The sequence below is a fragment of the Hirundo rustica genome, chromosome 2 (genome assembly GCF_015227805.2).
Source record: "Hirundo rustica isolate bHirRus1 chromosome 2, bHirRus1.pri.v3, whole genome shotgun sequence".
Classification (NCBI taxonomy): Eukaryota; Metazoa; Chordata; class Aves; order Passeriformes; family Hirundinidae; genus Hirundo; species Hirundo rustica.
The window spans coordinates 46104733-46132344 of NC_053451.1; the positions used below are offsets into that span (position 1 = coordinate 46104733).

The following is a 27612-nucleotide window of genomic DNA, read 5'->3' on the forward strand; positions in this document are numbered from 1 at the left end:
GCTTTAAGAGAGAGGATTCCTCCTGAGAAGATGAAAATAGACAATTAAAAGGACCACAGTCCTGTACTTCAGAAGAGTAGATTTTAATCTGTTGGAAGACTCACAAGTGAGGCCATCCTGGAGAGATGAGAGGTTGTGTCAAGGATCACCTCTTCCATGAGGTGCTCAGAAATGGTCCATCCACACAGCTGTGGCAGGAGCAACCTGATCTCTTTGAAGATGTCCCTGTTCACAGCAGGGGCATTGGGCTAAATGACTTTGAAAGCTTCCTTCCAACCCAAGCTATTCTATAGTTCTATGATTCTATGATTGCAAAGCCACTCATGATATTTGAATGGTGCTTAGAGGAGGCTCATGAGGTCTGTAAGAAAGGAAAAGTCATTCCTGTCTTTGAGACAGGCCTCAAATCCCTAGAAAAGTGATATAATCAAATACTCCTGGAAGCAGTTCCTGATGTATGAGAGTCAAGATTATGACTGGGAGGAGTCAGCATGGATTTAGGAAGGAGAAACCTGGCTAATCAATGTGAGAGCATTCTATCATAAAACATACCGAATGTTTTTTACCTTGGCTTTAGCGAGCATTTTGTTGCTGTATCCCTATAACATCCTTATGGACAGTGAAGTACAGGATAGGTAAGTAGACAATGAGATGAACTGAAAAATGGCTCAACTGCCACTCTAAAAGCCCTGTGATCAGTGTCAGAAAACCTATCTGGATGCCAGCCACTTACAGAGTACCCCAGGGGTCAGTGCTGAGCCAAAGTTTAACTATTTCATTGATGACCTGGACAACAGAACAGTGGGCATCCTCAGGTATAAATCTGGGAGAAAATGTTGATACATCAGGTGAGAGGGACCTCTACAGGCAGGATAAATGGGCCATTGATGTTTCCTTTCATCAAAGAAGATGAGAAGCATTAGGGAGAATGCTGCCAACAAGCAGACCACTGGTGAGGCCACCTCTGCAGTGCTGTATCCACCTCTGGGATCTCCAGTACAAGGATGACATGGTCAGAGTGAGTCCATTGATTGACCATGAAGACAGCTGAAGGGATTTTTAGAGATTGAAGCCTCTAACATATGAGCGACTGAGAAAGGATGCTTAACTTCCAGAAGAGGGTGTTCATTGAGAATCTTATCCATGTTTATAAGGACTTGATGGAGAGTAGTAAAAAAGGCAGAGACAGATTCTACTCAGTAACAGGACAAGAAGCGATGGGCATAAATTAAATTCAACAAAGTCCACTTGCACTTATGAAGAAGCTTTTTAATTATGAAAGTGGTCAAGTACTGGCATAGGTTGACCAGAAAGGTTTTGGAGTCTACATCATTGGAGATATTAAAAACCTGACTGGAGATGGTCCTGTTCTTGCTGACTCCTGTTGGACTAGATGTTCTCCAGAGGTCCCTTGCAACCTCAGCTCTTCTGTGACTTGGTAACATTTACAAATACTGAGCCTCCTTTCAAAAGCAGTCACAAGTGTGAAAGAAAGCCAAACTACATGGTCTATCTGAGTATTTCATGGACTAAAACAAAGGGGTGTGTGTATTCTCCTTTGTGAAAAGGAATAAAGTTCATCCGAAGTAAACTTGCAGACAAAAGTTCACAGAGACAATTTCTTCTTTTCTTCTCAGTCTTGTTCTACCATTAAAAGGCAAACAAAGCTGATGGCTCAAATTTAAAATGTGATGTTCCTTTCGAAAGCTATTCAAGAGCAACAGCTGGCAAAGATTGTTTAGGGCTCAGTGAACATCAGGCAATATATATCACAGCTGTGAACCCTGAAAGACTATTGATCCAGTAGCCTCTTCTAATTGTTAATGGAGGTAGGGATATCCTAACTGACATGACACTAAAACTAATAGCTCCAGGCACCTGTAGAAACCTCACAGATTTCCACTTTAACTGTAGACTCAAAAAATTTATCACAACCATGGAAGGAAATCAAATCTGTCATAAAAGTACTTAAAAACAGAAAGTGGCACTTGATTAACATACATATTATCTTTTGTGGGACTTGCAGGTGCTTTTGAGAACCTAGAGAGTGCTCTTCTTCAATAACACTTTACATTTTTCCATAATACTTTACAATCATAGACAATGGGGATATTTATGGATTAAAGAAAAATCAATTAGAAACTCAGTCCTTATTTCTCCAGATTTTCCCCCAAGGTCTTCATGCTACAATGGTTACTACAAGGATTAAAGATCAAGATTTCAAACTAATTTAGTTTCAGGTTTTTTTGATAGATGATTGATGAAAAACATGAAAATCTGGAGAGTTAATATATTGAGTCAACATTGTAAAGTACCTAAGTTAATTGGAATACTAAGGCACAATTTTCTCAATAGTGATTTAAGGCCAGATTTGCAAAGACATTTAGATAAAGACAGAGGTAGCCATAAGTGATTCATACATCAAATAGTAAATTAGTATTAAATCCTCATTTACCACACATAAGTATTTTAGGTAATTATACAGCTATTAAAATATGCTCCTCAGACATTTTGAAACAGAGATTTGGATATGATATACAGACACATGCAAGAGATTCAAGAGCCTTAACTCCAACAGCAGTCTCCAGGACTACGATTTTAAATCACTAAGTCACCTTGTAAAAATGGGACAGGCTTCAAAGTTACTTACATGCTTTTGAAAAGGCCACCCTTTTAGAAAATAAGTTAACATTTACCCAGCCTGGTCACAGTAACCTGAAGAATATTAGATTTCAGGACCACAAGGATAGTAGGATCTTATCTTATAAATCTACTTAGATATAAAAATTAATGATGGTATGTAAGGCTCAATCTGAACTCAATTATGCAATTTAAAAGCGATGCTAAAAAAATTTAAAACATTTAGTCTTCAAAATTAACTATGCAGAGATTAGAAAATGTTAGATTTAAGTTTTTCCTGTGTAACTTTACATTTGCTTTCAGGTGCTTGGGTGCCTTATTTAATTGTATGGTCATAAAATACTTTTTTTCTGAGGATCTACTTCATTCAAGGAATAACGGTTCCCACAAAATAATCAAATTTCCATACTTAATGAGTCTATAACATGATTGCATGCAAATTTTTGTGCAAATGGCCAGTTGTGCATCTAAGTGGCTACTTGTATGTCATTATCTGATTTGCATGCAAAATCACTGTAATTAGACACAGATTTAAAATGTGAGACCACAGTGTTTGCTGCTGAAAAAATATGATTTAATTCATGTATTAGTCATGCCTATTAATCAATCATTTACTTACAGTATGTTTACATTAATCAGCTGCTCTTTGCATGACTTACATTGCCTCCTTGCTTACAAGATTTATTCTGTTCCTTTTACCTAATCACTGTGCCTGTCATTCAGGAGGCAGACACTACAGGCACTTCTGCCAAATAGCAACCTGCCTCTCTTATGGCTGCAATCTGTGATCTATGGCCTCTGTACTCAGTTACCCTATATAAACAATCTTAAACTGGGAGAGATCTGTGCATCAGAATTAGGTAATATCCCCCTTTCCAAGTAGTATGAGGTTCTATTCCTCCCACTGACATTTAAGGCAATTTTCAAAAACTCTGTATCAGCTCTGAATTTGTACTCCTCACCAGCCCTTTGCCAGTGCAATCCAAGGTTGAAACCACAAATTCTATAAGCCAGAAGCAGAAGAGTGAAAGCATGAAGACATGTTACTCTTTATCAAGCAAACATGTTGCATTCGATTTGGATGACGTGCTAACCTCATCTTATATTTTCCATTCCCTACATTCTAAATTCTCAATATAAGCTGATCTATCTTCACTGTCGCATGAAGTATTAATGGGAGGACCGGATGACCTCTGTATTCTGCAGGGAACAGGCCACTACTCTTTTGTGATCCGTATGGCAGTCTGTTCTATTATGCACCATTACCTGTATAAACACTGACATATAGGATAAAGGAGAAGGTATCAGCAAAATATACCATGCACACGACGTTCCTTAAGTCTAGGGAAGCAAATAAAGTCTGCTAAATGGAGATCTTTGCCATAAGATAATTATTACACATGCATTAATCAGAAAAAAACTGAAATGGAATAAAGATGTCAGCAGCAATCGGCATTATTTCAAGATCTCTGAAGGCACTGTGAAGCAGAATAATGTTCAATGTTCCATTAGGAGTCTTACAAAAGACGAGCTGTGCATTAAAAGGGTTCCCTGAGGCCATGAAGCTCAGTAGTCAGGTACTAGTTTACATAATAAATTAATTTTAAAATTATTCTGGTCTCATATCAACAGCCAGGTGGCAGCATGCTTGTTGGAGTCCAGGGCATTCCTTTGGCTGCCCTGGAGGGTCAGAGACCTGGACAGGGGGGTCTGGGACCCCGGACCAGAGCTCAGAGGGACACTGGCTTTGATCTCAGTCCATAGGAAAGACTTCCTGCACTGCAGGATGGATTCCAGGCCACAAGAGTGTGAAAAATAGTAGTTTAGTTTATCACAGTAAAAAACAGTAAATTTAGGTTTCTAGCATTGAAGTGAATGGGGGCAAGATGGAGAATTCGGGGTGTTGTCTCCTGCTTCTTTTTTCTTCTTCCCTCATTCCATTTCAGCAGTGACATTGGCACAAAGTAGTTTAAGCAGATTGGATCAAAGCAGAGATGACCTGTTTAGTATTAGTGATAGGCATTGGCAAGTAATGATAAATAAAGAATACGTAGCAATTAGCATAAAAGATAACGACAGCCCCAGTTCGGGGGGAGTCGTCAGATGTCCAGGCAGCTGCAAACATCTTTGTTGAGCACTGAGAAAATTGTAAGATAAAAAACAATAAACGAAGTATGCAACCTTGAAAAATCAGAACCTGAAAACTCCGTCTCTTTCATCCGTTTGGCACAGAGGTTTGCAGAGGGCAAAAAGACTCTAAAACCACCTGAATGCCGGGGAAAGCCCACGACACATGCTTCTTTGAGGACCTTTGGTGAGACACATCAGGGATACCACTGGACTGAAACTAACACTAAGAGAAAGACAAGGTGGTCTGGGAAAACAGGAGGCAACTGCACTGAGCACCACAGTTCTCATAATTAAACTGAGCCAACTCCAAAGAGAGAGTATAGAGATGAGAGAGTTACTATGTGACCATTTGACTGTGACTATGCTTTTAGCGCCTGTGTTTAACTAGATTGTTACAATTAATAGCATGCAGCGTCTGTCAGCATAATCCTCCTGATAAACCTTCTTCAGGACAACTGGATGAAACTGAGTTCTCTCCCTGTTCATTACTCAGAATGCTCAAATTACCTGGCAACGCATATGTGGAGAAAATTCACCTGACTGAGAACTTTCCCATTCAGTCATGGGAAAATAAAACTAGTGGGGCTGCAATGTTCCCCTTGAGCTAATACTGTTAGTACCACTAACATGACAATGCTAGCAATCCTAACCCCCACAGACCTTGTCTTGGTGGGAATGGGCATGACAGGACAGCACAAAATACTGTAATTTGGGTTACATTTTTATGACATCCATGGAGGCCTCATCACATCAGCGTCTCACTGGCAGCTGCTGTGCAAGTAAACATAATGAGGATATGTCACGGATGTATTATGGAGCCATAAGATAGCATACATGCAAATTTCATCCAGCATAAAAAGGTCTCGCTTTTTCAAATATTACCAGTGTAAACCTTTTCTAAGAAAAACTTGACACATTGCTTAGAATTCACATTTCCTGGTTTTATCCCCATTTATTAATCCTTATCCTTATTAAAGACCTTTATATAATACAGGCCCTCTCTCTAATCAATGGAGAGAGATATTAATTTACAAAGCAGCAACTAATTCTGCCAGTTTGAGAAAAATTAGCTATTGTGTATAACTCCACTTCTGCTGAGTCATAGCAAAATTTCAAACTAAAACCACAGTAAAAACCTGTTATTTGTGAATGATGGCTGTTTGCTACTCACCCTGAAATGACTGACTACATTACACACATCTACAGATTCCCTTGTACGCTGCTTTCACCCCTTTTATTGTTATTTCCTTTCATCTGAGTCATAAAGGAAAGACAAACATTATCTTTCTTCTCAATTCAAATTAATTTCCATTCCCATTGTTTTTTCAGCAACCTGATAAAAACACTCCTTTAACTTGTGAAAAGATATATGCAAAGCAGGAAGAAATAATAAATCTATCTGAAATTTAAACTGAAATATGCACATGGAAACTACCAGGACTGATTCATAGGGAAGTGATGGAGGGAATGCCTAGCTCCTAACATCTATAATGTGAAACTAAATTTATGTTTTATTTTTTACAAAGATATTCATGAATCCTGTAATGCAGAGAAATGTCATGAACATACAGGCGAGCTGGGAGGCAGACAGCCGGTATGTGCGTGTGATACAGGGCGGCTGCCACCATTGAAAGGAGATGGAAAGCGAGGCACAAGCACTGAAAGCAAGGTGTCTTTGCTTGTCTCCACACTAAGAAGTTCCTCCAACCACTTGTTCTGTAATCATCTATACTTGGAAAAAGGCTTTTAAATTTCTTTGCTAAATGTTTCTTGAAAACAAGCATTTCTTTCCTCTCCCAAAGGTTAGAAATTTCCCAAGGAATTTTGAAAACAAAGCTCTAAAATACTACTGAATCCTGCTAATGAGTTGTCTAATATATCTTCCAAAAACAGCCTCCCCCAAAATTATTAATAAATCTAGCTGTTTTATTTTGCACAGATGTTTTATTAAGTTTATCATGTTTTTTATAGATTTTTTTAAATCTTTTTAACACCGTGAGGTACCACTTGCATGTTTTACTTCTCCACCAAACCAGGCACCCTGGACAGACCCTTCTTACAAGAAAGTTTGCATCTTCAATTTAATTATGCTCCTAAAATATTGATCATAAAGCATAATTAAAGGACTTTTTCCACTCTTTTGGAACTCTTTAAGTATGATTTGATTTTTGAATACCCTAGTGTTATTGAAGACATCACCAGCTGAATGTTTCATAATTGTAGGAATGTTTACTCATGACAATAAGAACTGTATTCATAATTATGCAGACTGAGGTGTGGCAGATTCCATTTCTTGTTGAAATGAAGAAATAGACCTGTGAATGTTATCCACAGGCAATCAAGTTACAGTCAATCAACAAATGAACACTTTTCCTGTGAGCCTATTAAGTGCATCTCTGCATGAATAAGTATGAATAATGTCACTTACTGTATCTGAAGCAGATGACAGTTGAAGCAAGGGGAAAAAGTGAAGACAATTTCCCAAAAGTATTTTCAGCTTCCTAGTGTGTGCTTTTAAAATAACCTAAGTGTGGTAGACAAACCTTGGCAAATTAAGACACAAGGTTCTCTACTATTCCACAAACCATGCAACAATGATAAGAATTTTACTTGGAGACCTTAATGCGTGTTGTCAGCTGAAGGTTTTTGATTTCATATGACATATCACTGAGGTGCTTGATGGGCATACGTGAAAGGAAACGTTTTCTTTTCTGATTTAAGGTTCTACGTCTAAAGTCCCTGGCCCACATTCTGAGCAGCATAACCTTCAATAAGAGGAAAGGATCCATGCCAGTTTATACCATGTGTTGATCTACTTCCTGCTCCTCCTCCCAAAATGGTATTGGGTATTTAGAAACACTCACTCCATTTGCTTCTCCAAATAAATGTATTGCACAACAATATCTATGCAATTATAATGGTTTTAAATATCTCTATGTATGTATTTTTAAAAAAAAAAAAGGTGGCGGTCACACAAAGACTGGATTAGATTACATCCCTTTACCTCATTGAAGTACTATAAATTTATCTATTACTGTAGTGCCTAAGTTTACCTTCCTTTAATAGTTAATATAGTTAACTATATCCTAGAACTCTATGTTCGGTTTGCGGAAATTAATTTGTTCTGTCATCAGGTGTGGTGGTGCAGATATGACTGTCAGAATGTAGTTTTTTACTATACTTGCAGTTGTTCACATCACTCTCGGAGGTTTGCACTCTCACCTCCCATACTGACCGCAATGAGAGGTGCATAAACCCTTAATGCTCAATTAATAAGTGGTTGCTAGTTGTAAAAAACATTCTCAGACCAGGGAAGTGTCAAGAAGAGAGGCCTATTTGCAGGACAAGCAAGAGACAAGTTAGGCAGGACAAACTACAAGTATGTAAGAGAATCCAAGCTCAGCCTTTCAGAAAGAATTAGCTGCCTCTAATTTGGCTGAAGGAAACTGGATGGGAAACAGGTTCAGATCAGCTCCTGTCTGATTTAAGTCACATATTTTACCCTTATTTTATCACTAAAGAGAACACCTTATCCATAGTTAAATTACAGGTAAGGATCAAGAGCCATCAGTTCCTTGGTTAAAAATGTCAGAATTTTTATGATCTCCTGCCATATGAGATGCAGAACTTTTCAATAATACTGTGTTGATTACATCCACAGAATCTACAAAAATTTTAGTTATGCTTGGGAAACGGAAAACAGGAAGGTTCAATCAAAAATGAAATCCCAATAATGAGCTTAATATAAGATCCCAACCTAGGGAGTGAACGCACACAGACAGTACTTGTTTTACTTGTATTCCTCTTCTGCAATTATTCCCTTGCAAATTATTACATTTTGTTTGAAACCTTATACATTCATTAGCTCAGAAGCTGATAGGGAATACTGCCAAACTTCAGGCGGTTGTGTGCATGCTGGAAGCACACTGTGTACAGACTTCAGCTGGAGCTTTCACTGCAAACTCAGACAGCAGTAGTGGAAAAAGGATTCTGTTAACACCAGATTTCCCCAAGTGTTTAAAGACAGCACTGAGGGCCTTCTTATATATGTAGCTTTTGCCTTTGTGGTTTTAACACTGGAAGTGCAGATAGAGTAATGGCTGTATTCTCTTGTTTGGCATGGTGGCTGTTCTCCTTACATCACTGAAGGTTGGGTGTGGAGTTCTTGAAGTGAGCAAGCTTAATGTCCCTTCTGTCAACATTTTTTAAAATCCCCTACATTGTGGTTATTATATATTACATGCAACTACGTATTGCTGCAAGCAAGTGGTTAGTTTTCATTGTCATTAACTACATTTTTAGTGTTCATAATTGTCTTGCTAATTCATGATTCTGTCTAATTGCTATTGTATAAGTGGAAAGATTATGTAAAATGTTCCAACATTCATGAAATTTCAATGTTATGAAAATCTCACAAAAAAAGAAAAACCCAGATGTTAATTCAAAATTAAAAGTAGATTTCAGATATTTGGCCTCTGCATTGTTTTTATTCCATGAGCATATGGCTGAAACTTATTTTAATATACTCTGTTTCTCATAGAAATTTTAGAAATTGAAAAGCAGCTATGATTAATAAAAACAATTTTGAGTAAAATTATGATGCCTGCTGAATGTCTTCTTGGGCACGTAGGCAATGACAAATCAATTTCTAGTATGCTTTGTGACAGCTGAAAGTAGCTGTGCAACCCCTAAGCTGAAGCAGTTTAATTAAACCCTGGCATTTTAACAGAATAAAAGAGAATTAGCTATCCTATTTCATTTCCCTGTAGTGTAAACAGAGTGTATGACAGGCATCTGTGTGATATATAATTAATCCCACCAGTCAAAAAATTCTTTCAAGGATAGTTATGAAGACTTCAGCTCATGTATACAATAAAGTTTATATCCCAAAGTTGCTCATTATATATTCCTAAAATTACTTAGTGAGATGATTTATTGTCATACACACTGCAAAAGAGAAAAGTATGATTATATATAAAAGTAGATGCAGTATGCATTTACATTTGTAACTTCAAAGAAAGATAACTAGAAGCAACTGCACCTAACAGAACTAGAGAAAAAAGGTCTGCAAAGTACATTTCATGTGCTACAAAAACTGTGTGTAAGGAAGAAGTACTTTTCATTACATTTTAATAAAATATTTAATAAAATATTTTTCATTGATTTGAAATAAGCATCAATGAACTATGAAAAAAGCATAGCATCTTTACTAATAATATTGAATGACATCAAAGTATATTACTGAACAGCAATTTATGTTTAAATTGATTTTAATAAGCATACAGTTCATAATCAAGCCAATTTTCAATTAAGTGTTAATTGAACAGTGACAGCAGGGTGACATACTGCTGCACAGTGGAGCAGAAGCAGCAGAAAGGGTAAAAAAGTTTCCACAAATATCCTGAGGGGAAGAAAGAAATGAGCACATAACAAGTTCTCAGCTAGCCAGGAAAGGTTTACTGCAATTTCAGAATCTGTAGGGTGTTTTAACTGGCTTCCAGCTGCTGCCCCAGAAGGACAGTTGTCTCTTACAAATCCTGTTCTGGTACATCCCATGGCTGCCTTGGATATGCTAGAGCACACCATGCCCCCTTGGTTGTCTAAGGAGGTGAATCAAGGCCCAGGTCTCTGCTGACAATAATGGAAGTGTAAACCTTTAGTTTACAGTCAGATATAGGGGGGCAGTAGCATGAAGGTTTCTAAATCTCAAACTGAATCCCACCCTTAGAGCAGGAGCAAAAAACCACACAATGGGGATAAGCATGAATCCATCTACAAGTGTCTAATATCACTTGAGTTGTCTTATGTTGTTTAAGAAACCGTTATGGGACAAAGGACAAGAAGGGAAGGTATACGCTGCAGGGTGCCAAGGAGGATACCCCTAGGGCATATCAAAGAGCACTGGACCCTACAGATGGCCAATTGACATGAGTTTTAAAATATTTACATGGCTGTAAGATGAAACTGTGGCTCAGTGGTGCACCTAATCTTACAGGGTTCCTGATTTGATGAAAAGCCCTCTATTCACAAGCAGTCCTGAACCACACATACACAGAACAACTTGGCTTCCACAGCGCAGTGCCACAATCCCACCTGACCTGAAGTGAGACAGATCAAACAAGGGACCCGACATGCAAGCCCTGCTCAGAGAGCTACAGGTGCTTCTATTAGAGACTTATAGCAAAACTAGTGTCTCTGTTTCTCCCAGTAGCCTGTAAAAATAAATGGTCTTTTGTTTCCCTCATCACTTGGGAATACATCCACTAATGTGTTTGTGCAAGTCAAGTTGAACTGACCAGTAAATACCGTAAAGAGGGAGACGTGCTCTTCTTGGAGGTGAACTGGGATGGGAGGAGAGGAAACAGACACAGATTGGAACACAGAAAACTCTGAGCAGATATTAAGAGGATAAAATTACCTTTAGGGTAATCCAGATTTTGAACAGAGACATTGTCTACAGACTACGAGATGTTCAAGGCCCATCTTGACATGGCCCAGAGCAACCTGACCTAATTAGATGTGCTTTGAGCAAGGAAAGAATGCAGATGACCTCCAGAGCTCCTGTCAGAACAGAACTACTCTATGAAGTAATAATTAATTAATTTAATTACTTCATTAAAAAATAATGAAGAAATATGAATGAAATATAAATGAAGAAAAATGAATGAAGTAATAATTAAAAAAATAATGAATGAAGGTATTTTGAAGCATATGGCTTCAGATATACACATACTTGATTCAAAATGAATGAATCAGATTTCAGTTAATCTTCACAGCTAATGGAGACTCTATCTTGTGGTCTGAAATACAGGAACTTACTTTAGGTTCCAAAGGGCACACTCAGTGTGCAATCAAGGATAGGATTGTCATAATAAAATCCAAAATAACAGAGGTTAAGCAGAGAGCTAGGAAACACTGCCCGCAGAAGGATGTCTAGCCTTTCATTCCTTCACTCTTCAGAACTTCTAAAGAGTTAAACTGATGTGCTCACAAACTCAGCAGTGGAAATCCTTATCCTAGAAATAACAAGTTATTCAGGAACTACATTTATGCCTATAATAACACTGAGTGTTGAAAAGTTGAACCAGAATAGGGAGAAGTGGGAGTTTACAGATTTTAAAACACTTCTTCTACATTATGTCTGTATAAGCAACTCTCACATCTATTACATTTATCCTAAATGAATTTATATTTTGCACTGAAAATTTATATCCCGCAGTAGTTACACAGAAGCAGGATCTATTTGGTCATCCTTTTCAAAACCATAACTGTATTTTGCTTGAGAAAAAAAAAAAAAGTTTAATACTAAAATAAAGCCTGAGATACTATTTTTCTTTTTTAAACTGAGAAAATATGCTAAAGAATTCTATGATTGAATAGTGCCTTTCTTTGTGGCTATTTCATCTCAATTACTGTTCCTGAAAATTCTTGTATTTTCATGGAACTGGGCTTCAATTTTGCACAGGCAGCCACAACTCTAAAGCACCTATTTTATTCTGGCTGCCATTTGCTATAATTCCCTCCTTTTCAGTAGGAAATTATGCCTCTTCATGTCTTCATATCTTCATCATGTTTCAGAACAGCAGAAACACAGGACTGAGGGCTCTCAGAGAAGATCCTATATTCCTTTAGAAGTCCTAAGTGATCTGCCACACTGAAATCTAACTTCAAAATCTTTCTGAACTACTGTAAGAACATAGAGTAGAAATTCTTCTATAAGCAGATAGGGGACAATTTGGGGTGCACTCTGTCACTAACCTCTCAGAGAAGAATAGAGTTTCAAACATCATTGTAGTGTCAAGACTAAAGGGTGAAAGTTTCCTTACTGGAAACAAGCAATTCTGAAAGACTCTAAATTGTTCAGGGATTTCATAAAAGTCCACACTTTCCTATTTTAAGTTGGGACAGAAGCAACGGCAAAGCAAACAGAGCACATCACTATTACATGCGTGAGACTGCGGGGTAAGACCTGAGCACTGATTCTTACGGACTATTTTAGTGGTTTTATCTATAGGTACTATTAAAGGACTTCTCTCTATATATAACTGAATATACCCAATACAACAGCTGAAGTGAGTTGTATACATTCCTAACAGCCTACACATAGGATAGAATTCATGGCCTGTTCATGATAGTACTACTTCGTAATAATTTGTCTCTATATGGATGGTTGTAATTAGCAATATTTTATTTCTTTATTGTTATTTACTTTCCTTGTGCTCCTTATGGGGATGTGTTATCCATATTCTTAAAAGCAAAATATGAAACAAAGATACACATACTAATATAACCTAAACTTAAAATTTTATAACAGATATAAGATGTGATGGCTGAGGTAATTCCAGCACAACTACTGCACAGTAAAAGAATGATGTAAAATAACATTTCGGTGTAGTAACATAGCTGAAGCACCAGATTTATTAATGCCATTACTTGGTACATTTAAAAGATGTACAGTGAGCATAAATTCATCTAGATGACACAACTACTGGCTCAACAAAATGATTCTTCTTCAGGGCTGTATGACATTCTTGCTAAAGTCTGAATAACAGCACAAAAAATATTCAAAAGTACTGATTGCTACTACAAAGTCTGCAAAGAAGTCACATTTCCATAGATAATGTCATGAAAGGACATTATTCAGCTGGCAGTAAAGAGTTGAAAATAAAATTGTTATGCCACATGCATGTTGATAGCAATTTAGCAAGAAATATAGTAAAACTTAGAAGTAAAACTAGAACCAAAACAAAGCAGAAAACCCCTTTTAAAATATTCTAAACCCTTTTTTCAGAAGGATTTTAAAGGGCTTGTTTATAACCACTGCTAGGATACCTACAACAGAGCTCCATCTTCTTTGTATGGCTACAGAAAGAGATCCTAATAATTTCAGGAAATAATCCCATTAAAAAAAAAAAAAAAAAAAAAAAAAAAAAAAAAAAAAAAAAAAAAAAAAAAAAAGACAAGCTTAGTTGTCATATTTGACCAGTTTAAATATAATACACTATTTTACTATACATCATTGTGAGACAATTACTTTTCAAGCAATTGCCACCCTACTACAAATGCTTTACATTAAGTTTCATGCTTATGAACCATCTTTACCAAGACGCTACCAAAACACTTCTCCAACTACATTGTATCACTGACTGTTTTGGTTTAAGCAGGGAGAATTCAATAATAAATTTAAAAAAAAAGGAATTGTTAAAAGTTTTACTTAGGGACAATGCGTGACATACAAGACATGTTGTAACAAAAAGGGTCATAATAAAAGGTTATTTTTAATGAGTAATACCTTATTTAGAACTGCAATATGGCATTTATAAGCTAATTTGTTTATCCTTTTCTCCACAGACAGAAAAAAACCCCGAGATAAACTAGCAACTGAGAAGAAAATAATACCATATAAATTGGTGCAGAACTGGTAGAAATGAGAACTGTTCATCCTGCTAACAGTGTATTCATATTGGTCAGATCTAAAGGGTACAAAAGGACAAGCAAAATGTGTAGTCTGAATTAATTACAGTAAAATTACATTGAAGCAAGAAATCTTTGAAAGTGTACATTCAAATGTAAGAGGAAAACAATCTTAAGAGAGGTGAAGGAAAGAAAGGAGGCAAGAAAGGCATGCAAAAAACTGCCTGCCAGGAATGACCAAGGAAACTATCCTGTCTGTGTTTCCTCTTGGTTGGATCTAGCAGGTTTGCATTGAAAGGAGCCTTGGACTGAACCAATACCTGCACTCTGGGGCCCCTGTGGGGAAGGTGCCAGAAAAGGCTCCAGACCCCAGTTTACAAATGAATCCTGATATTATTGCCTAAGTGGCTGTAGAGTTTATAGGAGTAGCCATAAATCTTCAAAACCCATCTTCAGAATGCTCAGGATGCACTAAGCTTTTTGTTGGCTATATAAAGAGCATAAACAACTTTGAGACACAATGGAATCCAAATTCCCGATGCAGTATGAGGAATAAAATGGGCAAAAGAAAAGCTGAAGAGGAACATGTGTAGATTTCTCAGGAGCTCAGGGTTATAAGAAGCACAGCATACTTCACAACTGAAGGTTGCCCATGGGCTCCGGTTCTCTGGAGCTTATACCTAGGCTGGGCTCTTTTCACGGACACTCAGTCTGAATGTGAGAAACACTTTGTCACTCTATCCTTGGATTTCAAGAGGGAAGCTACTGCTGATACCTGATCATGGAACTCAGATAATGCCCTTTCTTGAAGCAGCCAATATGCTGTCAAGGGCTTGCTTTACGTTTTGTGCAGGTGCTCATAGAAAAAGCAGGTCTTATGACACATAACCACAGAAAAGCTGTTGGATCTTTTAGCCTTGATAGAACATCATGCATTTTTCGGACTTGAACTTAGACAGTTTGATGGTGTCCAGGGAAATGGCCTCATAAAACGACCTAAGATTTTTTTTCTCAGAAGGAGGCAGATCACCCAGGCATAATCCCTGAAAATATTAAGAACTCCGAGGGGGGGTGTTTTCTTGTTTTGTTGTTAGGGGTTTTTTTTCCTTTGGTTTGCCTTTTTTTTTTTTTTTTTTTTTTTTGGGGGGGGGGGTGGGAGGGGATGTCATTACTCTTTTTTTAGGTGCTCAAACAACAGAATCGGATTTGTAGCATGAGCCACAGAGATTTCCCAGAGGCAACCAGGCTATTTCACAGTCCAGTATACAATGTTTGAAGGGTAGATTAACATTTACATGGCACATGACAGCACGGTGAGGAGTCATAGTGTAACCCAAAGGCTGCATCTTTGGAGAATGACGACTAAGCTGCTGTGAGCCAGCTGAGTATGGATGGATCCATGCCATCAGTGTGAGCTACTCCCAACTCCGACCTTGAGCTTCTTTATTGGGAAAGCTATTTAGCTTCTGTCACAGATGAGTGGGAATCCAAAAAAAAGACATAAGCAACATGGCCAGTGAGAAGTGGATGAGGGGTGGGGACAGGTGAGGGAGGAGAAAGTGAACTCAACTGTTTACATGACGGTATAGATGCCACAAACCTGAACTGATCAACGTGTTAGCCAGTTCATTAAAAAAACAAATAACTTTGCATTTATATCTCACTCACTGCTTATTCCACTGTACAAGCAATCTGACTTCAAAAAGAAAATAGAGAGTAACTCACAACAAATGTGTTTTCTTCAGGGAGTTTATAGCTGGTATCCATAATACAATATTTCATTTTACATGGAACAGATTCTTACGTACAAGTTATTAACACCATTGAATCTAGGTGATCAACATATCAAATTCCAATGCTGTCCCAGTGATTAAAGCATACTATTAGAATTTTACCCATACCAATAATTTTTAAACTATACTTTGGATTTACAAATCCATGTACATTACGGAATATGTTAACAAGAATAGAATTTGTTAAGAAGCACATACTTTTAAGAAAATGACTGAATTTTCCACTGATTTTTATTAAACTTGCTAGTGTATCCAGGATAATAATTTTCAGTAAATTATCTCAAATTCAGACACATAGTAGTTCAAGGAACTAGAAGAGATTTGTTACACACAATACAAACTGGTAGCAAACAGCACCCCTGAGAGTGGCCTTTCACAAAAGATTTCCAGATTAGCTACTGACGTTCATAACAACCACAAAAAAACACGGAAATGACAATGCTCAGAAATAACTTGAAAATGCTGATTTCATCTTGTTTCATATATACAAGATTTTCACCAGTCCTGAGCAGCAGCTCCACAGGTAACTGCCAGAGAACTTCCAACTCCTATGAGCAATCAGCTAAACATTTATTTTTAACCATCATTATTTTCTCCAATACTACAACAGCATCTGGAAGTCCAGACTGGCACACCATTTTTATGCAAGAGATGGCTACTGAAGTATCATCTGCTGGATCTCTGGTAACAACTCCTGTAAAAATTTTTATATACATAAAATATATAAAATTAATTTTAGACATAAGTAGAGTGGTAGGATTGATAAGCCACAAGAAGAAGGAAGATTCTGCACAATAAAGGGCAGGAAGAAAAATTAAGAGAGAACACCAAAGGGCAAGATACAGATTACATAGTCCTACCCCAAAGCAAAGTAGGATAACTCTTTTTTTTTTTTTTTTTTTTTTAATCCAATCTACATCCTAGCTACCCTGTGCCTACAATATTCTGCTTATTGTAAGTCACTCATACAACATAAGCCTTTTGCTGGACACAATTTTACTACAGTTCAATACAGCTGTCTCACAATAGCTGAGATTCAAGGTGTTAGAATAGACCAGAATAAAACTCTGACTTAAATAAAAACCCCAAAAAACAATTCAGTGTTGTAGGTCAAAATGTTGCAAGAGGTCAATGAAGATACCGGTTATTCCAACAAATTATCCTCTGGATGAAGAGATTAATTTGGTCAACATTTTTCCCTCTCATTTCTGCAGTAAACACTTCAATGACACATTTCAGTGTACACACAGTAATTTCTATTCCAGTTTCATGTATCTTAGTTTGCACCCCAAGTAATTTTCCACATGAAGTGCAGTAGAACTTCCCCATTCCTGGGTAGTTCAGCCACATGAACTTCCAATCAGTAAATACTAAAAGAAATGAATCTGCATGCCCAAACATTCTTCAGACTGGGCTGGCTAAAAGCTAAAGCTCAATTCAGCTCTCCAAGGACTAGGATGATATCAAGTCTGTGGGGAATACTGCATTTACTGCTAGTCCTGGCTGGCCAGGGTCCAGTTTCCTACACTGGTTTGTAAACGTGAGTTTAGTTTGGACACCTTCAATCCAACTCTCCACTACCCATGTAGGATGGCACGATTTGTCAGAACATAGTAAGATACACTGCACAATTCTCACAGAAATTTCTGGACAGGGTGAATTCTATCCCATACAGAAGCAACACTCCCTCTCCTTTCAACCAAAAACTTTGTGTGTTCTGCTCAGATGCACTAGCTGTTTCAGGCTGGGAATTTTCTTTCGATCTCAAAGTTCCTTCTTAACCCAGCAAGTCCTGCAGTGCTTATTTCCTACTTTTTCAATGCTTTCACTTGGGAATATTTCCCCTAATTAAAATCTCTACTAAGTTAAAATCACTTCCTCAGCGACTCATTTTTCTGACTTCTAGGATAAGGTTGCTAAACTTCTTCTCCATACTCCTAACCAAAATTTCACATGTATTTCTTGCCAAGCCCCGTAAAATTCTGTCTTCCCCAGAATCGTTATCTCCTTAAACTCTTCACCTTCCCAAAACCTGCCTTTGCCGACTTACACGACACATTTTACCCTGTGTTGCCCAACAATCCTTTCCTATTCTTTCTCCTCTTCAGCTATACCACTGGTATTCACTCCTCCCTACCTTTCTGAACACCCTTCCTGCAAAAGGAAAAACTGTATTTATCATTCATCTTCCCAATCAGCACGTCACGCTTCTTCTCTGTCGCAGTCAGTTTCCCTCTTTTCCTCCCTGATCCCTTTTTCTTCTCTTGAACTGCGCAAACCTTATTCTTACAATCTCCTCGGACATCCGCCCCCCAACTCCTTTTGTGCTCTCCACCACATTTATCCGGCTCCTACCACACATCCCGAAGCCTTCCCAGCCCCTCCCGTCCCACCCTGAGGCCGGCCCCAAACCCCATCCGCGGCAGCGGGCGAGGCGCGGCGGTGCCAGCCCAGCCCAGCCCGGCCCAGCCCGGCCCGGCTCGGCCCGGCCCGGCCCGGCCCGGCCCGGCCCAGCCCAGCTCGGCCCAGCCCAGCCCTGCCGCCGGCCCTGGAACCGGGTCGCTCCGATAAAGCGCAGAGCTTTGGGCTCGGGGCGCCCTCCAGAGGCACCGCGGAGCCGAGTCCTGCCCTGTCCTGCCCACCGGAGCCGGGGACACACGGCACGGACGCGGTGCAGGGAAGGCCAGGGCAGCCCCGGCGCTGCCCACAGCCGGGGAGCGCAGCCCGCCCGCGGCTGCTCTGTGTCTGCTCAGCCGCTGGGGCGGAGAGAAGGGAGGGCACAGCTCGTCTCCCGCCCCCTGCTCGCCTTCTCCTTCTCCTCCTCCTCCTCCTCCTCCTGGCGGCCGCCCCTCTGTTCCTCCTTCCCTCCCTGCCGCGCCGGCCACACCGCGAGAGCGGCGCCCGCCCCGCCAGGGCGAGGGAGGGAGGCGCAGCCCGCGGGCAGGAAGCTGGATGAGGACGTGTGTGCGGGCAAGGCAGCCCCTCGGGCATGAAGGGGACCGCGGGGACGCTGCCCTGCCCTGCAGCCGAGCGGGGACATCAGGTAAGCGCCCCGCACTCCTGCCCGGCCCGAGCCGAGCCGACACGCTTCCAGTGCCCGGGAGAGGGCAAGCTGCCCCTGGAAAGTTGTCCTGCCGCCGCCTCCGGCCGAGGGGCGAAGGGCAGGGGAGGCTGGCGGGAGGGAGCCCGCGGTGTGGGGTGGCACATCGGTGTGTTCGGCAGGACCCGCTTGGCGCTCCGGTACCCAGCGCGGTGCCCCGCGCTGTGCCTCTCCGCGCCGCGCTGGGGGTGCGGCGCCGGCATCCCGCGGCCGCAGCGGCTCGGCGCTGGTGTCAGCGGGCGCGCCGCGCCCCGCCGAAAGTTTCCAGCGGGGTGGGGGGCGGAGAGAAGCGGGAGAGGATCTCCGCGGGACGGGAGCGTGGCGAAGGAGAAGCAGCCTGTCTGTGTTGCCGCGGGCAGTGGGTGCCGCAGCTTCCCCCCCTCGGGTGGCAGGAGCGGTGCTGCCAGCAGTTCGCTCAACTTGTCTGGTTGATTTCACTCTGGTTTGTTGCGGAGGAGTAGGATCAATTATCCTTACAAGCCTAATGTCAGCATCTTTAATGGCTACGTCTTACTCTTCTGTGAAATTTACCTACCTGCTTGTATCGGTTTAGGTATGTTTAGGGAAAACAAACTACAAAGTCTTACCAGAACGAGACGCACAGCGGTACGCCTGAGACTTCAGTAGGTTTGTTATGTTTTGTGACGTAACAGTAAATGCAACTGCTGTTCTTCTTGATTCGCATTTCGTTGGGGCTTTTTAACTGAACATTTGTGGATTAGGCAGAAACTTTTAGTAAAATGCATGAATCATCATAATGCTGTTAGAGATAAAATCCCAGTTTAAATGTTTTGCAATTATTTTCTTTCCCCTTTGCTCGTAATTTATGTAAAGGACAGACTCAAGTGGTTTGCTTAGTTCTTCTGAAGTAACTTAAGGAATCGAAAGTAAGCAGAGTTTCCCACTGAGGTTCTAGGTACCTTTGCTGCAAAGCAAAAAAAAAAAAAAAACAACCAAAAAACCCCAAACCACTGAACTACTTTAAAAAAAAATAACTAATCAGAAGATCTGTACCTTGGGAAACCTCCTTCCCTCCCAGCCTGAACGAAAGATGTGTACATTAGAAACTGCAGAGAATGCATTCAAGCCATTTCAAATGAGGCAGTTTCCTCCTACAGAGAATGTTCTGTGCTATCTCTCCTGGTTAATCGTAGATAGTCTACCTTAACTATCAGCTGCTGTTCTGTTTTACTTAAAAATTTTCAAATACCAAGGTAATTCCATAATATTTATTGCAAAATCTTATGGAAAAACATAAGTGCAGTGAACCCAATTTCATTATATCGAAGTCTGAATAGCTTTTTGGTTTGAGGGTTTATTTTCTTGGATCTGTTTTTTTGTTGGTTAGTTTTTAATAGAACAAATTTGAAACCAGATTTAGGGGAGCATTTAAAAGCAGACTAGATCTAAAAGCAACATATGTCTGTTGCTGCAGGTAACACCTGATTGTCAGACACTGATAAGGCACCGTACTTAAGGTAATTTTCAGGTTGGCACTTTCCTTAATCGTCACATGGATATATCCCTTAAGAAGGTCTGTCACACTTAGTGACCCGATGCAGTTCTAAGATGTCTTTACATGTGCTCAGGCTTTTATTAATGGACGTTTATATTGCATAAGCTGACATAGTGCTGAGGAAACAGAAGAACAATAGACATGTATAAAACTTGAAATGCTTCCTACTTTTCTGCATTTTGTTCACTGGTTGGGTTTTTTGATTTTTTCTTTTTCATTGTCAGCTTCAAATACACCATCTCTCTGGGCTTTCATGCAAGCGGCAGGTTTTGTTAAACATATGATACAATTTTCTGTTGTAAAATGTTCTGTAGTTCTTACTTCCTTAGAAAGATAAGCTATGACTAGGGAATTATCATTTTTCTTGACAGCATGACAGTTAAAACTTGGTTTGCATAGGAGCGAGCATGTGTAGTGTATTAAAAGGAGATGTCATTCTGAACTGTCTGACAAACTTTTCAACTTCTTTTATGGAGGTGTGTAGTGGTGTGAGAGTTGTTTTATTGAGTTAAATGTATTACTTGTAAAATTATTGCTAGGATGTAACTAAGATGTAAGAACTGATGTAGTGGTGTTGGGTCTAACTTAGGATTTTTAGTATAGTTCTAATATTTAGAAGCCTATGGATTTAGTGCTCAGGTGTTTAACCAGATATTTGAATTAATTTCATTCACATCATCATCTTAGTTAAATACACAGAAGTACCGGTACTTAAGTTATGCAGAGGTAGAATATGGATAGAATATACTGAAGCAAAATGCTCTGTTTGATAATACTCTATCTGTTCTGATAAATGTCCAAATTGTATATAGGGATTGCTTTCAAAAGCTGAGCTCATGTTAGAAGTCAGAAGCTTAAATGTGGCTGGGTGTCCAACAAATGTTCTTCTACAGTGTGCAAAATCTTAAGCAGTGAAAATGGCTAGGTGAAGCAAGGGAGATGTATAAAATGCCATTAAGGTATGGAAGTATGGGAAGTTAAGTAAAAGGGGAGAAAAAGAGGAGGAATTTAGGAACTGAGGGTTTTGGGGTTTATTTGCTGTGATTTGGTTTGTTTGTTTGGGGTGAGCTTGTCTGGTTTTTTAACATGAACATTTGCTCTAAAAACTGCTTTTGAAGATAATGCACACATTGAGGATTTTGGGTAAAGGTGTGCATGAAAGAACAGGTGAGGTATTTGCTTGTACTTGAAAACTGTGGTCGCGTATACAGCTTTTTTTCTTATAGTTCTGTTTGCAGACATTGTACTACTATATATAAAGGCATCTCTTGAACCATGATAGAAAACTTTTTACTTTGTTGTTTAAACCCATCTGGTGTGGTTGGCGTAGATAAAATCATTGTGAAACTAGTTAACCGTGTTTTTACAGAAGCAAGAAACTGATAAAAAGTGGAATACACTATCTAAAGAAAATTGTCTTAGCTACAGGTTCAGTTCCCAGGCACTGTGAAGTACATAGAAATCTGTAAAAAGACCGGGCTAGACTTAGGGAAAGGATTCCTTCTGGTCACCACGAACAAGTAATATTCCTGCAGAATGAGCTTTCACTTTGCATACACATTCTGGGTGTTGGTTTCCTCTCAGCTGAAAGACTCCTGATTATTTAATTTTTGCTTCTTTGTCATCTTTTTTTGACCTCTGGTAGTTAATATTTTCTGCTGACTTCCTCTATTTTCTTCCTTGATTCCATAGGTAGAGAATGTTCTGTAAGGAAATTACAGCTGTTGCCTTACCAGCAAGTAAAGATTAGCTTCAGTTCAAGGTAGCATGTTGTCTTTTATACAAAAATATGGTATTGCTGATAATGTTTACTCATGGTAACTCTAACCACCCAAGTACCAGAATAGCTACACACTGAGTGTCTTCATCCAGTATTTTCTCAGTTGATTTTTTTTAGTTAAATTATTTACATTCTTTAATTGCATCTTAATTTTCTCCTAGATCATGTTTTCAGTTTTACATCATTATTCTGAGTTTTAGTCGTGTATACCAAAATTTTTAGTCCTGGCTTCTAGATCTCCTTGGCCTAATGTCATGCTTAGATGTAAAAACTATACTCTGTCAGTTCTCTTGTTAATAAAGTGATTAATATCTATCACAAAAGACCAGGAGAGCTTTCTCTTAATATGGTAATGTAACCTGTTTTCTTAATTAACCAATCTAATGGGTTTCAGTCCATAGGTATTATAAGGGTGTATAAATATAGGTATTATTGTCTTTTAAAAACTTTTATGAAGTCCGAAGCAGGAGTAGTATGTATTTGTTTGAGAAAGGTTTTGTTGCAAAACATCACAGCTTTAAAGGAAATAAAGTGCTTTTTAATTTAGAAATTCTTTTTAATACAATTGTTTTACTGAGCAACCAAATACCTTTTCCTGAATGTCAGGTCAAAATATTCCTGGGCAGTGTCCCTTGCAATCGTATCGTGTATACTACTTTAATTAAAATGCTGTACACAAACCTCATGAAAATTAACAAGGTAATATAAGTGCCAGTTTTACCTTTAGTTTGTGACAATTATTTGTAGTAAGTAACTTTAGTCACCAAATAATGGGGAATAATAAGTCAAATTATTGAGCTGTTTGATTGCCTACTATGCTTTAGATAATTTCTGAGGGTCATTAAAATTCCACATTTGTTCATGTTTATGAAAACATTAGAGGAAAACTAAAATAATGTTACAGAAACTGATTTTCTGTTAGGGGTGTATGGCATTGAAAACCTTAACAGTTTTATATGAAATGGGCACACTATGAAATTTGATGTTATATTTACCTGTTTTCTACGAATATGTAGAGTCTTAGGTTTAACAGAGTGATCCTGAACATCTAATTATTTTTTTTCCACTTCACTGAATTTACTCACTGTGATGTTCCAAATTAATGTATTTGTCAATATTGCTGTTGAGTCACATTACATGTATCAACCTCTGAAACTGAAGAATTATTTTTGGGAACTTTGATATATGTGAATCATAGAAAAGTACCTAAATAAATTCCTTGCTCGTGGTTTTGCATTAAGCATTCTATACTTCTGAGTATGTATTTATTATAAATAATTCTGGAAACTCCATAATATCATGTCTGTATAAACCTGGAGAGATAGCTTCTATTTGTTTTCTAAGAATTGCACTATCGAATTTGGATTTTGTATATTGAACACCTTTGCTATTATCAAAGATATTGTAAAAACATGGTTTTCTGTGTTGCAAAAAAAATAGATCGTTTTTCAAATAGGAGTTTTGAGGAAAAAGTTCCAAGATTCAAGAAATTTCACAGTATACGCTGAAAACCCTGTTCATTAATCTAAAAATGACATAATAACATATATAAGTTGATTCTAAACCAGCAATTTATTTGATTTCAGAAACAAGGAATTTTTGTCTGTAACTGTCTGTCAGTTTTCCTAAATTCTTCATTTGCTAATGAGGAATTGTAAACTAATGTGCAACATTATTTGAGAAAAATACTGTATGTGAAAAATCATAGCATGATACTGACTTGATTTTCTTGGTTGCAGCACTTTCTCAGGCTGTGAAGATTTTTGCTCAGAGATTTGAAGACAGCAATATGTTTTTACATAGAGGTGCATATGCACATAATTAGAAAGGACTCAGCCTTTTCCTGGTGCTGACTTCAAAATTTGGAAGTACTTAAACAACCGAGGAAAGAGAAATGAAATGGAAAGACCTGGCTAATTAAATAAATTTCACTGGAATCTCTCAATCCATTTTCAAAAACAAACTTCTCCAGATAATTTGAGAAAAAAAGTTATAAGCAGTCTTAAAAAAAGACTAGCAGCCATTGTGGAAGTCCAGAGACGTCCTTCCGCCTCCTGCTCCTCCTCCTTGTTGGAACCAACACTGGGTTCTGAAGCCTTCTCATATTTAGAAAGAAGCTTCAGGTTTTAGTAAACCATTTATGGTGTCTTGGCAATGGTCAGAGTTACATTTTCATCTGAAGTGCAAGGTTATATTACCTCTCTCAGGACATTTCATTGTTGGATGAGCTGTGTTCTTCATGGATCTAGAATGAACTCAAGAGGCCTTTTCAGGATCTTTTGAGTAATATGACGACTTTGCTAAGCTTTTAGGCAATGGGATCTTCTTCTGCTGCTTCCCTTAGTTCACTGGCTGGCTAATGCAAGATCCTCCCAGAAGTCACAGAAATGTAGAACGGCTTGGGTTGGAAGGGATCATAAAGATCATCCAGTTCCAAACCCCCTGCCATGGGCAGGGACACCCCTTCCTGCACCAGGTTATACAAAGCCCCATCCAGGTAGGCTCTAGAACGTCCCAAAAGAGTTAGGGATCATACAGAAGTCTCTATGTTATTGGAGGTAATCATACTCATAGTTAGGGATTGTGATCTGTGTAGAGGAATGTACAGGAATATATGTAGGAATCTGAGTTTCAGCAACTAAAGTGGAAACTGTGGCTGTGACTGTGCTGCCGATCTAATTGTTAGATGCAGGAAGCATAGTACTGTGGGAAGATGGTGTGCACTGTCTTTACTTACTGTTACTGACGTAGTTTTACTGAGTGACCCCAGGACAGATAGCCTTCAGAGAGGCTTCTACTGTAGTCTAATTAAATCATCTTGTCAGTTATGGTGTTTTAATTCCAGAACATGTAATGCTTTCTTCTTGTTCAGTCTGTGTAGAAGAAGTGACAATATTAAATTTAGATGGTCTGAATCACTTATTACACCTTTGAACTTAATAGTCATGTTGAGTTGTGATATTGCTTGGTTTAAATAAAATACTGGGCATCAGGCTGTTTTTTGATGGGAAACTCCTGTTGCTCTCTGTTCTCTCTGCTTTACTGCTGCAGATTGTTTTTGTTGTCTTCACCCTTTCTCATTCCATTTTATTTTGTTTGCTTTTCTCATCATATCTCTTGGTTTCTTTTTTGCTTGTTGTTCCTGTGTCTTTGTTTCTTACCTCCTATAAAGCAATCTTATCACTTCTCTTTAGTATAGATGACTCTTCCTTTCTTCCTGTGCATAAGCCAGCTGAATTTTGAAAGTTCAGTGAAAAGCTGTCTGGCCTCATTGCACAGCAAATTTCCATAGTGAGCTCCAGGAACTGGAAGAAAAAAAAAAAAAAAGACGTTTTGATTAATATAAGCAGTTCCAGGAGATCATGACAGATTAGTTTTAAGTAGAATGTAGGGGAAACATTGATAAGAGTTTTCTCGAGCTTCAGCTTCTTGAGGAGTCATTGGTGTTGTTTGTGTACGTTATCTTTCTCGTCACATTTGTCGTAAGAAACCATGAGGATTGTTTTAATGACTTGGATAGTTCTAATTTTTATGTGTTCTCCATCATCATTATTGAATGATTGTCCATCCCACTAAGAGATCTTTGGACTTTTAGCATTGCAGAAGTGTCTGAACAGGCAAAGAGAACATTTTACTCACTTGTGCTTCTTCACAGAATTAAACAAATATATTTAAAGCTGAGGTACTGGTGGCTTACTGTTTTTGAATAGCTGAGTTTTGTTTTCTGGAAGTAACAACACCATTTTATGCCATTAGGATATTTGACTTACAATTTAATAGCAAATTTAGTACATATTTTTATGTAACTAGAGGAATGTGTTAGTGAGAAGTGATACTTCACTTATTTGTCTAATTTTATAATAAAATGTTCTAACTTCCGAAAATAACAGACTAAATAGGGCCCAACTTTCCAAGTGAATAAATCTTATAGCTTATTTAGTGACAGGTGACACATCCCATGCCACTGAACCTTTTGTTCAGTGACAGAAAGTATAGACTTACTTAGAGGTGTCAGACTATACTGCAATCATGTAAGAATTCAATTATCTTTTTTTAACTATTCCTACTTTTTTTTTCTTATGACCAGCCGTGCTGAAATTTTAATGAGAATTCTCAGGCTTACTTCTGCAGATAGATGGCAGAATGAACATTTTTATAACTGAAATAAAAGCTGTTATGCTTTATCACAAGGCCTTCCTATTGTCTTGTTTCACTTTTGTAAGATAAGTAAACATTACCTCAGAAGAAACTTCAAGGAACACCCCTGATTTTTTTTATGTATACATAAAAATCCATGCACATACACTTTTTTTTTTTGTATTACATCTGCATATTTACTTTTCAGCTAGACTGGCTGATATGTTCTGATTATGTAATATTTCCTGGCTACACAAATCAGTTTTTCACAATTTCATTAATCCTGAGTTCATAGTAACACTGAGGTCATCATGTTTATGTAACACAACCATGGGACCACCTTATCAAAGTTCCTTGTTGCTAAAGTAGCTTGACCTTACATTTAATTTACTAATCAAAAGCAATCCTAGGATGCAGTTCAAACAAAAATACCCCATCTTTGTTTTCCTTTGTAAGTAACAAACAAGGTCACAGTGAGTGGACAAGGGGAGAGCATTTACCAAACTGCTTGGGCCTAAATTTTCACCTTATATTACTGAAAATAAAATCTTAAAAGTAATTTTTAAAAACTCTTTTTTTTTTTCCCCCCAAATATCAGGCTTACTCTCTATTCACCACAGGCTATCTGTGTGCTACTCCAAATAGTTTGGAGTGAGCTGCTGCTCTCAAAAACAAAAAGTGATAAGCCCTACTCCTGAACTCTTCCCAGAGATCTTTGTGGACCAATAGGGAAAGACTGTGGATCATTCTGTTATGGCTGTTCAGTGCCAGTCACTATTTTTTCTGAAGATTTATGGATTCTCCTTCGGCATGAGATTGCATTTGCCACTGTGACAGGAAATAGGCTGTTTGGTCCTTTGGAAATCATCTCACATTTGGAAATGTGCCACTGTCAGAAGGGCTTCTCCAGTATAATCATTGGTCCTTGGTTTTTGTCCCAAGGATCATGAAAAATAATGTACCAGAAGTGGATTGGCCTGATATTGCTGTTAAAGTTATTTAATCCAATAGCCTGGCACTAAAAATTTAGCTGAGAGAAGACTGAATCTGAAGTGAATTGTTGACATCTGCTGCTAATGCACTCTACAAGAAATTGTAAAAG

General features: G+C 38.5%; 1 protein-coding gene across 5 annotated transcripts in view; it reads left to right on the forward strand.

Annotated features, from left to right (window-relative positions):
* The first annotated feature begins 18832 nt into the window (after window positions 1-18832).
* The window catches only part of SGCG (sarcoglycan gamma), a 107467-nt gene continuing 98687 nt past the window's right edge, over window positions 18833-27612 (forward strand). For all 5 annotated transcript variants that reach the window (XM_040055863.2, XM_040055867.2, XM_040055865.2 and 2 more), the window contains exon 1: window positions 18833-19020. The gene's annotated coding sequence lies outside the window, so the exon portion shown is untranslated. The remainder of the gene's footprint in view (window positions 19021-27612) is intronic.